Source organism: Rutidosis leptorrhynchoides, unplaced genomic scaffold (assembly GCF_046630445.1).
Source record: "Rutidosis leptorrhynchoides isolate AG116_Rl617_1_P2 unplaced genomic scaffold, CSIRO_AGI_Rlap_v1 contig319, whole genome shotgun sequence".
NCBI lineage: Eukaryota > Viridiplantae > Streptophyta > Magnoliopsida > Asterales > Asteraceae > Rutidosis > Rutidosis leptorrhynchoides.
Window position 1 is genome coordinate 1 of NW_027266559.1, and position 16,666 is coordinate 16,666.

At 30.5% G+C, this 16,666-nt stretch overlaps 1 pseudogene; it reads left to right on the forward strand.

Moving 5' to 3' along the window:
* Positions 1-4,048: 4,048 nt before the first annotated feature.
* On the forward strand, positions 4,049-10,422 carry LOC139882857 (probable acyl-activating enzyme 5, peroxisomal; annotated as a pseudogene).
* The last annotated feature ends 6,244 nt before the right edge of the window (positions 10,423-16,666 follow it).

The window sequence follows — 16,666 nt, forward strand, 5'->3', positions numbered from 1 at the left end:
GTTTCCTTGATATTGGCTTTGCTAGAGAATTAATCAGGATTTTAGCGACATCCAACCTGTTTCTATCTTCGATCGGGCTCGACACTCATACATATATAATCACCAAAATAGGTAGCAATCTTAACAAAGAACTCGCGACACCAAATATGCAATGGAACATGAGACAAACGTAACCATGCAAGTAAAGCGTCCACTAGAGACATCCCGAACTTGCCATGGTCTCCAAATCGAGAAAAACTCCCCAATCCATCCAAAGAAAAAACCAACTCGAGTGATGACTATCCCTGAAATAGGCCCCCTCCCCTCAACCCTTATATTAGCAGCTTTGAGTTTACCTTTATGTAGAATTGGACCTCGGATTTGAAGAGACGAAAATAAACAGTTATGTTGCAATGGCCCTCGCCCTTCAGCTCCAAGCATTGAAGAAAAAAGTAAATGTCTTAATTGATTTTGGTCTAAAATATGATCTAATATTAAAGAATGCACTTACTCAAAAGCAGTTGACGAAATAAAAAATTTCACATTAGAATTTTTATTCTCTTGTTTTCGGCTTGTCTCTTGTATAAAAAAAAAAAAAATAATAATACTACCAGCAGAAATCTCTAGCTACTTATAAATCATGGGGTCTTGAAATTCTCAATTTTTCTTTTCATGCTCAATGCAGGGGAGAGCATTAGAAGATTTATTCTTTTGTTAAATTCAGTAGCTAAACATGATAAAAGTGACATTAAATATATACATGGGGCCGAGGTAAGTCCCGGAAGATTATATATATAGATTGGAAGTTGAAGGAAATTGTTAGAAATCAAGCATATGGTTTTTTTTTTTTTTTTTGATAAACAATCAAGCATATGGTGGTAGTGCTCTATAGGTTTAAGTAGATTTGGCCAGCTGAAGGACTATATATCAATGCCTGCGCAAACCTATCGATCGGTGCGACATTAGTATTACAGTACCAACCAAATCGTTATTTGTAAAAAGTAGGTATTCATGATGAATAATTCATCTCATTTTATTAGTATTAGTTAAGGTGAAATATGGTCACAAAAGCGGCAGCTACGTACAAGGAAAGGGAAGGAATAGGACGAAAAAAAAAAAAAAAAAACTAGTAGCAAAGTTGGAATTTATTTGGGCGAAACAATATGCCACTATTCCCTTTTTTACTATTTTAAAAACTGAAAACATTTTACAAAATCCACTTGATTGCGATATTGGATCGGAAAAAAAAAAATTATATTAGTGAAAAGATACATGATGTTACACCCCAAATATTAATATTCGTTAAAAATAGAATTATAATTTAATATCATGTATATATACATTCATCATATATAAGACGTACGATTAAAATTAAAACGATATCATGACATTGCGTGAATTATTATAACGTTATATTAAAAATTAAATAAATATAAAGATTAAAATGATAGTTATTAAATTTAAAAATATATCTGATGATTTATTAAAACTTGAAGATGATTTTAAAAAAATAATAATATATATGTATATATGCTTCCACCGAATTACTAGTCTTTTTTTTAAAATATATATATGTTAGAAAAGTCAAAGATGGAGAAGAGAGAAAAGAAAAAATAAAGAAAGGAAGAGAGCAGACGAGAAAGGAGAGAAAAAGAAAAAAAAAAAAAACAGAGAAAAAAAAATTAAAAGGAAAGGAAAAGATCGGTTTGTGAGAAAGGGGGGAGAAGAGACTTAAAGCTTATTTAGTTTGGTTAAAATTTAATTTTGATAAGAGTTTTTTTTTTCTTTTTTTCAGTATATATTTAAGCTTCGTAGAGATTAGTTTAATTATTTTGAAATTTTTATATAATTATGTTTTAATTGAATTGTACGGGGAAGAATTGGAGAAGATGAGCTGTTTTGAAAAAAATCAGATTCTGTGTCCCTATTTTTTATGAGAATTTCGGTACAAATATTTTAGGTTGTAGTATATATATTTTATATGTGTAGAAAGGTGTGTATGTCTAGTTTAATTTGGTTCAAACGGTTTGTCAATTGGAGTTCTGTAACTTAACTTATGAAAATTTAAAGATTGGTATATCATGCTATATAAGAGCTGCGAATTTCGTGACTTTGAAAATTCATGGTAAATTCAGTTAATGGAATTAGACCTTGAAGAATACACTTTTAGAAAGATAGATAAGTGTACTTTCAGTATCTAAAATTGGTTTGTGGATTGGCTATGGTTATGTGGAGATTTTCTTGGTGAATGTACTCACCATGAAATTTTCAGGATGTATGATTTGTTGTGAATGCTTGTTGTAATGTGTTGTTAAATGAAATTGTGTGCGTTCAACATGATACTTAGGATGCATATCACACACTCATGACATCGCATATAGATGTAAAGAAATTGGTACATCATTTTGGGAATTAGAAATTAACGGATCATTCGTCATCGAGTAGGTGACGTCAGTTGAATGGTTGATCGTGATTTATCCTCTGCGTTTGGAATTGTGTCGTCGAAGAGGTAAGCACCCGATACACGATATACTAATATAACAGTTTTCTAAAAATCGTATATCTTTGGTTGCTATATATATATTTATATATATATGCTTGAAATATTTTTGAGAAATCCGGTTATAGAGAATCAAGTATTGCGATTGATTTAATTGTTGAAATAATATTTCGTGCTGACTTGATAAAATGTGATTGTTGAATTAAATTTTGGAGTTTGGTTGATTAATTGGTTTTGAAGCCATTTTACCCATGATTTTTATATTAATTAATAAAATAAAAATGACTTTTAATTGGATTGAGAAATGACCGAAGATTAATTCCTAGAGATAAATTCGAGTTTATGGGTATAAATGATTTTCAGATAATTTTTGAAAATCAATTCTGATTCTAGTTTTGAGATTGGATTCGTGATGATTCATCGAGGGAAAGTATAATTACTTTCCATTGGCACACGTGTAGGTTATGGCCATAGACCGATTTTATGGGACTATCTAGTTTTGGGTCCGTCACTGTCTATCATTGAGGGTAGAGTGACAGATTTATAACGAACGGGCCCACGGTGAGGTGAGGTAATGCTTTGTGCTAGCCAAACCAAAAGACGTGGTAAGGCGTACCATTATTGTACCTAGACAGGATCTAGGTACCACGTGCCAACCGACCGACTTGGGTAAATGTCGAAACTTCCCTGGAATAATAAACCAGTTCGATTTTGCTCAATTCTGATTTGGTAAAATTCACTTTAATTGGTTTGGATTTTAAATCGATAAATCTTTATTTTTAAGGCGATTTTGGATTTGTGAAGTATTAACTATAATGAGATTTGATAAAAAGAGAAATATTAATATATTCACTCCGTATTCGAGATAAATTAAGTTTTCAAAAATCTTTAAATTAGTTTTGAAATTTCTGTGGATGTACTGGATATTTTTTACCTTTATATTATTATATTTATATTTGGTACTTACTAAGTGACCCCCACTCATTCCAAAATATATATTTCTTTTCAGATTTTGCAGGACTAGATTCGATACACTAGTCTCGTCTATTGGAGGACTTATCCCGGAAGCTTACGATCTTTCTTTTTGGTATATCTCCTTGTACATTAGCCGTTTGAGGCTTGTAAACTATCAATGTAAAATTTTAATCTAGTTGAACTCCGTGTTGGTAGAACTTGGTTGTATAACTTACGCTTTCTGACTTGTGGGATTGTGTTGTGGGCGTAAAGGTTATAATGTCGAATTTTGTAGGAAGTCGATTTGTAATTATTGTATAAACCTTGTTATTGGTTATGTTTGGATGAAATTTTACATTTTGAGGCTGGTCGTAGTCCCGTGGTTGAATGGATTACGACGCCGGTCATGACGTGGGTTTGGGTTGTGACACATGATGGGACTGAATCATGTGACCAATTAGGTCTCATGTCCCGTCAATATTATAATTTATAATGAAGAGTGTTAATTTGTCCAGTATATATAAAAGCAGAAAGTTTTTCGAAAGAGTTGCACAAACACTTAATAACTTTTTCTCTTAAAGAGTTAATTAAACACAAAAGGAGAACTTATATATTATGGATCTTCTAAGACCAACACTAACAAACTCAACCCCATTCACGACATTAGGGTTTTTTGGAGAGAGCTGCAATCGTGTATGGAGAGTGCACATCGATCATACACAACGATACTATCTACACTTGGTCCGAAACTCACAAGAGATGCCTCCAGGTGGCGTCATCTCTGTCATCCATCTTCGGCATCAACAAAGGTGATGTTGTCTCCGTTGTTGCACCCAACATTCTAGCCATGTATGAGCTTCATTTTGCAGTCCCTATGTCGGGTGCTATTCTAAACACTATCAACACCTGACTCGACGACCGTACTGTTTCCGTACTCCTGGAACACAGCAAATCGAAGCTCGTAGTGTCGATCAATCGTGTAGCTCTCTTCTGCTTAATGCAATATCTAGGTTCAATAGAGAACCCCCCGTTCTCGTTCTTATAAGTGGGATGTTCTTGAGCCACTCTGTCACGACCAAAATCACCCTAGCCGTGACCGGTGTCTTAACCTCCTCAACCCGAGATTAAGACCACCTTAATACAATTTTTCAATTAACAAGTATTAAATTACTGTATAATTTAATAAATAACTTAATAAGTTACGTTTTTTTTTTTTTTTTTACAATCCAGCTCTACCAACATGGAGTTTACATCTATCCGAGAAATAGTAAAAGATTATATAACAAAAGAAAATCGAAGTCCTCACGCGCTTCCTCTAGTCGCTTAAACTATGCACTGCAAGAAAAAATATGTAGTATTTAGATGAGTGACAACGCACTCAGTAAGCACCAAATACAAAATATAATAATATAAAGATAGACTAATAAATTATACACCCAAAGAAGTTTCAAAATCGATTAGATATTTTACAAACTCGATTTCTTCCCAAAACAATGTGAATATATTTACATATATTTTCCAAAACTCAACATTCCGACACTCAAAAGAACCCAAGAAAGTTTAAAGGTTTCTCAAAACCAAAACACAAACCAACAAAGATCCTTACCAAAATCCACTAGCTCGACACTCGCCAAATCGAAACCAACTAGGCATTTATCTCGAATACGCGGAATGAATATATTTTTTATTTTTATCAAATCTCATCATAGTTTAGACTTCACAAAACCAAATCCGCTTCAAAATGAGGATTTATCAATTAAAATCCAAACTAGTTAAAGTGGTTTTTATCAAGCCAGAATTGAGTAAAATCAAAATGGTTTATTAACCAGGGAAACTCCGACATTTACCCAAGTCGGTCGGTTGGCACGTGGTACCTAGATCCTACCTAAGTACAATAACGATACGCCTTACCACGTCTTTTGGTTTGGTTAGCACAAAGCATTACCTCTGCCTCACCGTGGGCCCGTTCGTTACAAATCGGTCACTCTACCCTCAATGATAGACAGTGACGGGACCCAACAATAGATAGTCCCATATAATCGGTCTATGGCCATAACCTACACGTGTGCCAATAGGAAGTATTTATACTTCCCTTCGATAAATCATCCCGAATCCAATCTCAAAAACCAAAATCAAAAATTGATTTTCAGATATTTATACAAAAGTCGCTTACACCAATAAACTCGAATTTATTTCCACGAATTTTTCTCAAGCATTTCTCAAATCATTTAGAAATTAGTTTTCATTAACTAATATGAAATTCATGGATAAAATGGCTTTAAAGTCAAATCAATTAGTGAAAGCTTAAAATATCAATTCAATAATTATATTTTATCAAACCAAGCCCGAAATATTGTTTCGATAATCAAATCGATACGTAATCATTAGTTTCCACAACCAAATTCATCAAACATATTTTTCAAGCATATTTCTATATATATATATTTACCAACCATAGATGTACGGTTTATTAGAGAACCGTTATACTAGCATATAGTGTATCGAGTACTTACCTTCTCCGCGACGCAACGCCTATGCCGAAAAACACCCCACTCGCACGCTACTACCCGATCGCTTACTCGCATTCCAACCCGAACTACGTCACCTAAAGTAGTTAGAGACGTTATGACAACTTCTCTTAATCCATACCGATTCCCATACATCTTTGTGAGATGTCATGAATGCATGAAGTACAATCTAAGTGTCATGTTGAATGCACACAATTCCATTTAACAACACATCACAACAAGCCTTCACAATAAATCATGCATCCTAAAATTTCAGGTTGAATACATTCACTAAAATAATCTCCATTTATTCATAACCATAACCAATCCACAAATTTAATTTTAGATACTGAAAGTAGACTTATTTATCTTTCTAAAGGTGTATTTTTCAAAGTCTAATTCCAAATCGTGAATTTACTATGATTTATCAAAGTCACGAAACTCGCAGGTTCTACATAGCATGATATACCAATTTTAAACCTTCATAAGTCAAGTTACAGAACACCAATTGACAAACCGTTTGAAGCATGATAAAATAGACATGCAGAGCTTTCCGTACATATATAGTAAATGCCAAATGGATGAGTTTAGCAGGGCTAAAAACATTACGAAATATAGATCATCAGCAGCAGAGTTACCCAATTAAACTGACCTTCCATCATCAAAATACATAATTTAATCCACAAAAATCCAATTTAAGAACCGTTTGAAACAAAATAAAGTAGACATATAGAGCTTTTTGTACATATATAATAAATTCCATGTAGTCGATCGATTTGTTCATGATCAAAAACAATCCGAAATACAAGGCATCAGCAAAATAGTTATCCAACCTCTAGTCATTCAAAAACACTTAGTTCAACCTACAAAGGTCCAGTTGACAAGATTTTTGAGAGAATATGAAACTAGACACATATATCTATTCAACCCATATTACTCACGTTCTGTTTTTACATATGAATTTTCTATGAATTTCTAAAATCATGTCAACAACAAAAAATTTCAGATTAACATACCAATCTTATAAAATTCATAATTAATTCATCATAATTACGATTAACACAAAATTTACATAGATGAAAATTATACAGAACAAGCTTTCTATATATATTATTCATGGTATAACTCCATAAATATCAAAACCAAAACATCTAGAGAACACAGAACACAAATTCTAACCAGCTGAAGATGTCGATCCAAATATCTCCTTAACCAGCCACTGGAATCAAAATTCTTTTGGCCAGAATAAACAAGGAATGTTGAAAACACTATATCCAAAAATCAGAATGATCGGAGGTCATATGAATAATCCGATTGTACGATTTATTGACAGTATACAAAACTGTTATGATTTCCCATCACTTTCTCCCTTTCTCTCATCACTCCCGTTTTCTCTCCCTTTCTTTCTGTAATTTAATTTTTTTTTTTTTTTTTACTTTCCTTTCTAGTCACCTCCTTTGACTTTTCAAAGGAACTAATTATGTATATATATTTTTAATTAATTTTTCCTTTAAGTATATAGCTTCAGGTGGAAGTGTGTACAACACTTGTTATTTCAAATCTAAAAACATCCTCATTCTTTTCTCATTTACTCACTAAACCTTCAAGTTTAATAAATTATAATTTAATCTTTATATTTATTTAATTTTTAATATTGTCATAATACTCACAAAATCATTTTAATTGTAATCGTACGTCTTATTAAATGACACGATAAATTCATGACATTAAATTAAATATCTACGTCTAATTAATTATCGAGGTGTAACACACTCACACAAGCAGAAAAGGAAGAAAATTTGTGGATACTTACGAGGAATTGGTGATGAATGGGGCTAAAGGGTTCAACTGGATTCGGCCTTCTAGTGAGTGGGATCCTATGGTACTGAATTACACCTCAGGTATATCTCTCTCGAGAACACTCAGTGCACTCTTCACACATGACCTTTTCTTTCATCAGGAAGCATAAAATATGCAACAATATATTACTTCCGACTATTGACTTAATACATGTAAATTTTTAGATAAACTTAAAATGAAAAGATTATCATGTATTTTAAGATACAAGCTACATATCATAATAATATTTCTTAATTCTCCAATCAATTGTTGTTAAAAAATGCATGAAAGAAGCTATCTTATCTTATATAGACAATAACGAAATTTTTTTCATTTTAAATTTGTTCTAATTGCAAATTCAATAATCAAATCAAAATTCGACATATGACGTTTTATTGATGAATAGTAATTTTATACATATATTTTAAAATTTTGAGTTTATTAAGTTTTCAAATTTCAATTTTAAATCGATGCTATTTTTTTTTTCCTATTCTAATTAGAAAATCAAAACATAATAAAAACATAATGATTCTAAATAAAATTTTACCAATTATTTTTTTCTAACATAATAATATTATTCCTAATTAATTTTCTATCTATTATTTAAAAAATTATTCCTAATAAAATTATAATACAATATTTATTTTTTAATTTTCTTGTTAAATAATTTTTCCTAATTAAAATTCATTATATTCTTTTTTTCTATTCTTAATTAAAATGGGCATTTCTTTTTTTTTTTTCTATTCAAACGTATATATTATTTTAAAAAATTATTCCTAATCAATTATAATATATATTATTTTTCTAATTTTTTTATTAAACTATTATTTCTAATAAAAATCTGGTATAATTTTTTTTCTATTCTTAATTAAAATAGACATATATTATTTTTAAATAATTAATAATTATTTTTAATTAAATTTTATTATATTATTTTTTCTATTCCTAATTAAAATGGATATATCTACATTTTTTTTTAATAAAACAGACATATTATTAAAAAAAATTATTCCTAATCAAAATATAATATATATTAATTTTTTTTATTTTTTATTAAACTATTATTCCTAATAAAAATTCGATATATTTTTTTTTCTATTCGTGATTAAAATGGGCATATCTTATTTTTCAAATAATAAGAATACCTAAATTGATTAGATTTAATTATAAATTTTATTATGAAATCAAATCTTGATATGCAAATTTTACGTTTTGCTATGTTTATTATTTTTGGTAAGAAAATAATTTTTAATTTTAGATTATAGATTTTGAAATAAAATCAAAATAATTTATTAATTGCAAAGTTAAAATAATTATATTTTATATACTATTTGACATAAATTTAATAATGTTTAATACAAATAATTATTATATAATTTTTTATATGATATATTTAAATTATTAATTTTTAAAGGTACAGACTTTCCGCCCAACGTACAGGCCCACCCATTTATTACTAATTAAATACATTTAAAAATATAGTTATTTTTGAACATTCTTTTTCGGAAATATAACAGGTACAACATCCTCACCAAAAGGTGTGGTTCTCAGCCATAGAGCAGTCTTTACAATTACAATAAGCAAGTTGGTCGATTGGAAAATACCAAGTCCTGCAGTTTACTTGTGGACTCTACCAATTTTCCATTGCAATGGTTGGTCTCATCCATGGGTGAATGCAGCTGTTGGCGCCACAAACATTATGCTACGTAAGGTAAACACACCAACAACATACAATTTGATCAACAAACACAGAGTCACACATATGAGTGGAGCCCCAGTCGTCCTCAATATGTTATCAATTAACAAGATCAAAAATGCTATTCTTTTAGATCTGATCAACCAGTTAATTTTTTTACCGCCGGAGCACCACCTCCGGCTCCAATATTGATTCGAGCCGAAGCGATGGGATTTAAGGTAACCCATGGTTATGGCCTAACAGAAACTGGTGGACCTATCATATCATGTGCATGGAATCCAATGTGGGATAAATTGTCTATAAATGAGAACGCTAAGCCAAAATCAAGGCATTCTCTCTGCTATGCTCAATATGTTTTAATGTGCGAATGTGTGATTCTAAATGTAAAATTATTGAGAATTGTATTTGTATTTGTATGTGACGTCGATCATGTGGGAACGTGAATGTATCCTTACAAATAATTTGCGTTCCCAAGTTTGAGAATAAGCAAATAGAACATATTGGTCAATCATTGTTCCCTTTAATTTTTTTAATGTCAATCGATTAAAACTCTATTTCAAATAAAATGTTAAATTACGCACAGGAGACGTGCAAAATTTCATCACATGTACATTGTTCCTTTTTTTTTCATCACATGCAAAATTTCAACTGGGAATATCCAAAAATTTAAGTTGAGAGAACTTATTAAGGCTCTTGCATCGGTTTGATTTAATTACCACTCTCTCCGCTATGATCAATATGTTTTAACGTGTGAATGCGTGACTGTATATGTTAATACTAGGGTAAGATCCGCTTATGATGCTTAAAGCACAGTTTTATACGGATGATTCAATAACTTTTTTTTTTCTTTTTGTTTGATAAAAAAGTTAACAATGCAGCATGCGACTGATTGTGAAAATTGTGATCGTTGTTATTCTTGTGTTTGTTACTTTGTAGATGTGAAATGATTTATTTCATATAGGTACATTGGAGAGAGAAGTTGAAGGTTTTTTTAACTATAAAAATGTTATGTAATGAAGAAAATGAAAAAGGAAAAATCGCATGAATCATCAAAAGTAAGAAATGAAACACCAAACATAGAGAAATAAAGGTGCTAGGAAGGAGGAGCTGGAGAAAGTTTCAGAAGCTTAAAATTATTAATTCAATTTATACTCTATATTCATGTTTCAATCTACACATTGTTTTACATCAAATGGTCATAATAGACACACTTTTGGACATATGTGCTTCTTTGTTACTATATATGGAAGTAGAAGCTTTTATTTGGGATATAATCTTACAAATTCTAAAATTTCAATACCCATCAAGACAACAATCTTATAAATCCAATGTGTTTGATTCATCTTGCAGAACTATTTAAAAAACGACCTCATTGATCTATACATAAAATACTGCCTGCAGCAAAAATATCAGAGATACTGCCTGCAGCCAAAATATCAGAGTTAATAAAAATTCTTTTAGTGAAAATGCTAAATGCAATTCGAGAACAATTCAGCTACCACTCACTCGAGAAATCCTCTTCTCGGCACTTCTTCGAGAATTATTTCCATGGATCCTATTTCAGTATGTATAATTGTCTAATGAAAAAAATTTAGCATATGACGAAAGGCATAACGTTTTTGAAACAATACTTGGTTGTAAATTGACTGAATGAAGTTGGAAATATGTACTACATAGCATACTGACTACTGCTCAAAATTTATAAATAATAAGTGAGTTATTCTTATATATACTTGGCTACATACATACTCACATTCAAATTGCATACTTTAAGAGCAATGGACCAATGAACAGTTATTTTAATAGTGACTGTGTTTATATTAGCCAAAACAAAAATGTGTTATTATATATGTTCTTACTTAATATCCCTAATAATATCGGTAATTTGATAAAGTATCTCCTGGAAAAATGAAAGTGACAAGCAATACATAAACAAAACAAATCCAATTTGTTTTCAAACACAACATACCAGACTAAAGTTTCAATTTTATCGACATTACCAAACTCGAAACACCACGAAATTATAATTTACTTACATCTTGAAGTTTGTTGGAAGGAATGTCATCCAAGATGAAGCCATTCTCGCCTCTATATAGACTTCTTCTAACCTCTTAGACAATAACGCGAACACAATATTCTCTGTCACGATTTTCGCTTCATTCACAGACTTTGCAATCTAAAATCAAAACAAAGTCACGATTTTTAACCACCTACATTTCTTTAAAATCAAGAAAAAATAAAAATCCCTAAATTCAAATTAGGCAAATTAAGTACCTCTTTGTAAAGAGAAGATTTAGGGTTTAGTTCTTGTCTGACGAGTGACCCCATAAAAATGTACGGAACTTCTAGAAGCTTTGAGAGATTTTCAGCATACACGTACTTCTTAGTTCGTGAGTCATCGATCAAAACCCATTTCAGCATACACGTGCTTTTTGAACTGACATACTCTTAACTTATTAAAAATAAAAGTACAAAATTATCTAATAACTTTTATTAACAATATTATGTCAGTTCGTAAGGTTGGGATCGAACTTTGAAAAACTATTTTATATTCAAAACGAAAATATATTGTTTGCATTCCCCAAGATGATATATGAGCTCATAAAACTGATATAAAAGTACTTCCTCCATCTCGTAATATATGCTTTTTGGACTTTTAATTTTGTCTCAAAATAGACAATTTTCATGTCTAATTTAAATTAAAATATTAAAAAAAAATCATCTTTTTCTTTGTGTCAATAACTTAAAAATCATCTATTGAGAGATAGATAAAATAAAAATAAAATGTAGACTATTCTTAAAGATATTACAAAAATATCATAGCAAAGAATATGAGGCCTAAACCATATAGATTGAGACTTGAAGCTTGTGTACATTTTAAGTATATTTCTATATTTACATATAGAGATTCCATTTTTTTTCAACTCAACCATTTGGTCGTTAGATGGATTTATGGGGTTATCCATTTATGGGATTTATTTTGCTTCTATTAAACTCGACAACTTTCAAGAGAAGTCATCGTTTCATGCTTTAAAAGATGTTGTCAATAAGAGAAAGATAAAATTGAATGCTCGTTTTCTTTTATATAGTTGCGGCTCGAAATGTCTAAATTTTTATATTTTAGGTAAATTTCCAAGAAAATTACAAATCGAATTAAAATAAAAATCATATCATTAAACTTAGAATTCATTGTATAACAACATATTAAAGAATCGGGCAAAAGCCCCAAATTTTTGTTCAAATGACCGAAAATCTAAAACTCGAATTAAAGTCGTTAGAGAGAGAGTCAGGGAAATCAAACCTTAGATTAGTAGTCCTAGACTAGTCCACTGACAAACCCGACCATAATCGACAGATTCTAGGCCGGATTCGACACGACGACGAGTTATACGGAGAAGAAAGGAAATTGTGAATGAACCTATTCGGTTCTGTCAGTTTTATAGTTGAGTTGAACTGATCTAAATGCTTAAATGACTATTTTACCCTCCAGACTTCGAAATATTTACAGTCTTACCAACAGTTCTGGATGGGTCGAGATAGTCGGCCCAGTGCTTGTGTTTCCCTTTTATCACTATTCATTAAGCCCAATCCGAAATACTATTCGCTCAGTCCAATTTGATTCCCAAACCTAAAATGGATATTTTTTATCTTCCGAATTTAATAATATAATATCACTATTCAATGATTATTACCCATTGATTTTTTTTTTTTTTGGACTGATATTATTTTATTTTATGTTTGAAAATTGATATTATATTTTGTGTCGTAATTGTAAATGTCATGAATGAACGGCTCTCAGAATCCAAGCAGTTACATTCCACTTAAATTTATTCATAATAAATTAATAAATTATAGGCCCACTTTCACATTTTCATAAATAATAAAAAAATTATAAAATACTCGTTTTTGAACTGACATACTCTTAACTTATTAAAAATAAAAGTACAAAATTATCTAATAACTTCTATTAATAATATTATGTTGATAAAGATAAAATAATAATTAAAATTCTACTTGAAAAGATAATATGCTAAACATTAAATTTATTAAAAGATCTTAAAAATACTAAAATATCCTCGTAAAAATAGAAATAAAGGAGAAAATTGCAATTCAAAGAATACTATTTTATTTGTTAAAAAGGTTGATAGCATAATTATGATTATATTAATAATAATTCCATCCATCGACATTAGCGTTTTCGACCACTTTTAAGTCCAAATATTCAATAAAAAATATTTTTTATTAATAATAATAATAATAATAACTCCACCAATAATATATATAATAATTAGAATTTAATTACAACAAAAGGAGAAATTATTACGCAAAATTAAAACTCCTCATAGATAATTAAATGAATCTTCTTCTAACTTTGCAAACTTATAACTATCTTATTATGTTAGTTGAAGCTTTTATTCTCCTGATTATTTTTTTATCATCTATATAATCGTTGTTATACCAATATATTGATATTAATATACACTTCTCTAGTCGTTGATGATATAAAGATGAGCATAAATTTTTATAATATGTAAAGATAAAAAGGAATAGAAAAAATTCACTAAAATATTGTACAAATAAATTAATTTGAAGTTAACAATATTTTAATTTTCAAGTGGCATGTCCTAATTTAATTAACAAAAATAGTTTAAATTTTAAGTGGACATGACATGACATGTTAATTCTATTGCCTATCATGAGTAAAAATACTTGTAATTTATGTCATCCAATAGAAATCAAAAAGTGGCAATAAAATTCAAAATTATCACCTGATTTAGAATATAATTTATATGGTTATCAATTTGCCAATTGTAGATGCACATGAAATATAATACAACATTCGAAAGTGGTCGTTATTTGAATGACCTCTATGTACCATATGGAAAATAAACATAAAACGGACAATAACTAAGCAACTAATAATATAATATTATGCAAGTCGAGAGATGGTCCAATGTTAAGACATTTCCTCCATCGTACGGATACGGATTCGACTCTCGAAGAAGCGAATTTTGGGTGAGTAAATTATATTATGTATTTCCAAAAAAAATCAATTTTTTGTTCTTGCCATCAAACTTGGAAGGAGACACAAAGTTTACAATAGTATATCTACTTGCAAAACAACGACCACACACGAAATAAATAAGAATGTTAAATATTTTATAAACCACTTTTATGAAATATTTATTAGGAGAAGCCATTTTTATCCTAATAATGAAATAATTCATTTTGATGGATGTTCCAAAATTTTTGAATTATTTTGGAAGAGAAAAAATGACGTAACACGTATTATAAACGTTTATGGGCTCAATAATTAAAAAAATTATATGAGGATGCATGAGCCGTATCACAAACAATTTTTGGATCCACTTATCAAAAACTAAAATATAAGGACTATTTAATATTATTGGATAAAATAATCATGAATAGTGGTTTTAATAGTGTTTTGTATCTTGTTTTCATAAAGTTTTTTGAATAGTGAAAAAATACTATTATTATGTGAGAAATTTAATGTGTTCTTATATTTGTTCTTACTTAATTTGTATGTGATGTCGATTATGTTGGAACGAGAGGGGATAATTCCATTTTTGGTACCTTAAAAATGAATTTAACTAACAAATAGGTATCTCGCGAACTTTTCTAACAAACACGTACATCTTTCATTAAATCCCTAACGAAATCATACATCCTGTCAAAAAGCACCGACGTGGCATCGAAAATCCGTTAAGTCGTCCCAGTCACGTCCACATAGACATACACGTGTTGACTCAGAAAAGTTACACATAAACATTATCAACCTTCCTAAAAAAAATTCCAGAATCCTACAACCACCGACGGTGATCCAGCCGTACGTAGGATTCCAAAAAATTATATCTATATATATAACCGAACTCGTTTCGACGAGTTAAACATCATGGTGGTATCGGATCTTCCCTCAAGAATGCCTCTCCATACATATGAGAGATTATTACCTAGTTGAGCTTCAAATAAGATGCATTGAGGGAAGTATTTTGATTTTAGAGAGGTGACTAGCGGGGAATGAGGGTGTTGTATAACCCTCCAACCCTATTTTGTGAGAAAAGTAAGATTGAAAGCCGTTAAATTTCGAAACCCGAACCCAAGTCCTCCTTCTTTCTTCAAAGCTACCATTGCTAGCCAACTAACTCATATCAACTTCATCCCACCCCACCAGAGGCAAAACCCGTCTCCGATAGAGGACTGCTACAAAACAAAGAAAACCCTAACAATAGAGGCAAACCCATCTTCGGCGACCATTTTCGGCAGCTGGCTGCGGCAAAACAATGAAAATCCGAGGCAGAATTTCAGCTCTGGTTTTGCAAAACAGTAAAAATAAAAAATAAGAAAATTGAATAAAATAACAAAACAGGAACCTTTCAAGCCTCCGGTGTCAGCTTGCTCAAGGATAGTGGGTTCTTGATCTGTATATAAACTAAACTAATTCACATTTTGGTGAATGATCGATGTGAGATATACCATTAGCGGAGCGCATACAAGCCCATTTGGGTTAATTTGCAGTAGCGGAAGGACCCATGATTTTTTATATTAGTCAATGGGTTCTGATACCATCTTGAAGGTCTACAGACTTTATCCAAAAACTTAAACTCAAGGATAATATATTTTTGATTGGTATATAAACCAATACACACTCTTTGATCGATGTGGGATATACCCATATATTTAATAGTTATTGCTTCGTGAACTCAAGCTCGCAACGTTGGCAATGAAACGCCATGAGAAAAGTAAGAAAGTGATTCCTTAGAAGATGATTCGCAGGGAGAGACCCTAAAGTAAACAACGAGACGAAACGAATTAGAGAGAGAGACTAATTTGAGTTGAGTGATGGAAATAAAATAATTGTTGTTTATTTATAGGACACGGTGGGCATTGGCAGTACATACCAGCTTTTAAGTCAATTAATAAATCCTATATGTACCTTCAAAAAGGTTATATAATTTTTTTTATTGATTTTGGACTACACAAAGAGGTAGTCTTCCCCACATTCATGGAAGATCGACTCCATGACTTCCAGGATGATACCCGCTCGATAATCACTAAGCTAACAGGCTCTGGTTAAAAAGGTTATATAATTACTATTATATTTTTGTCATACTTTGATTACTATTATATAATTTAGTCTGTAGATAATTTTTTCCGTCTAAATTTTTTATA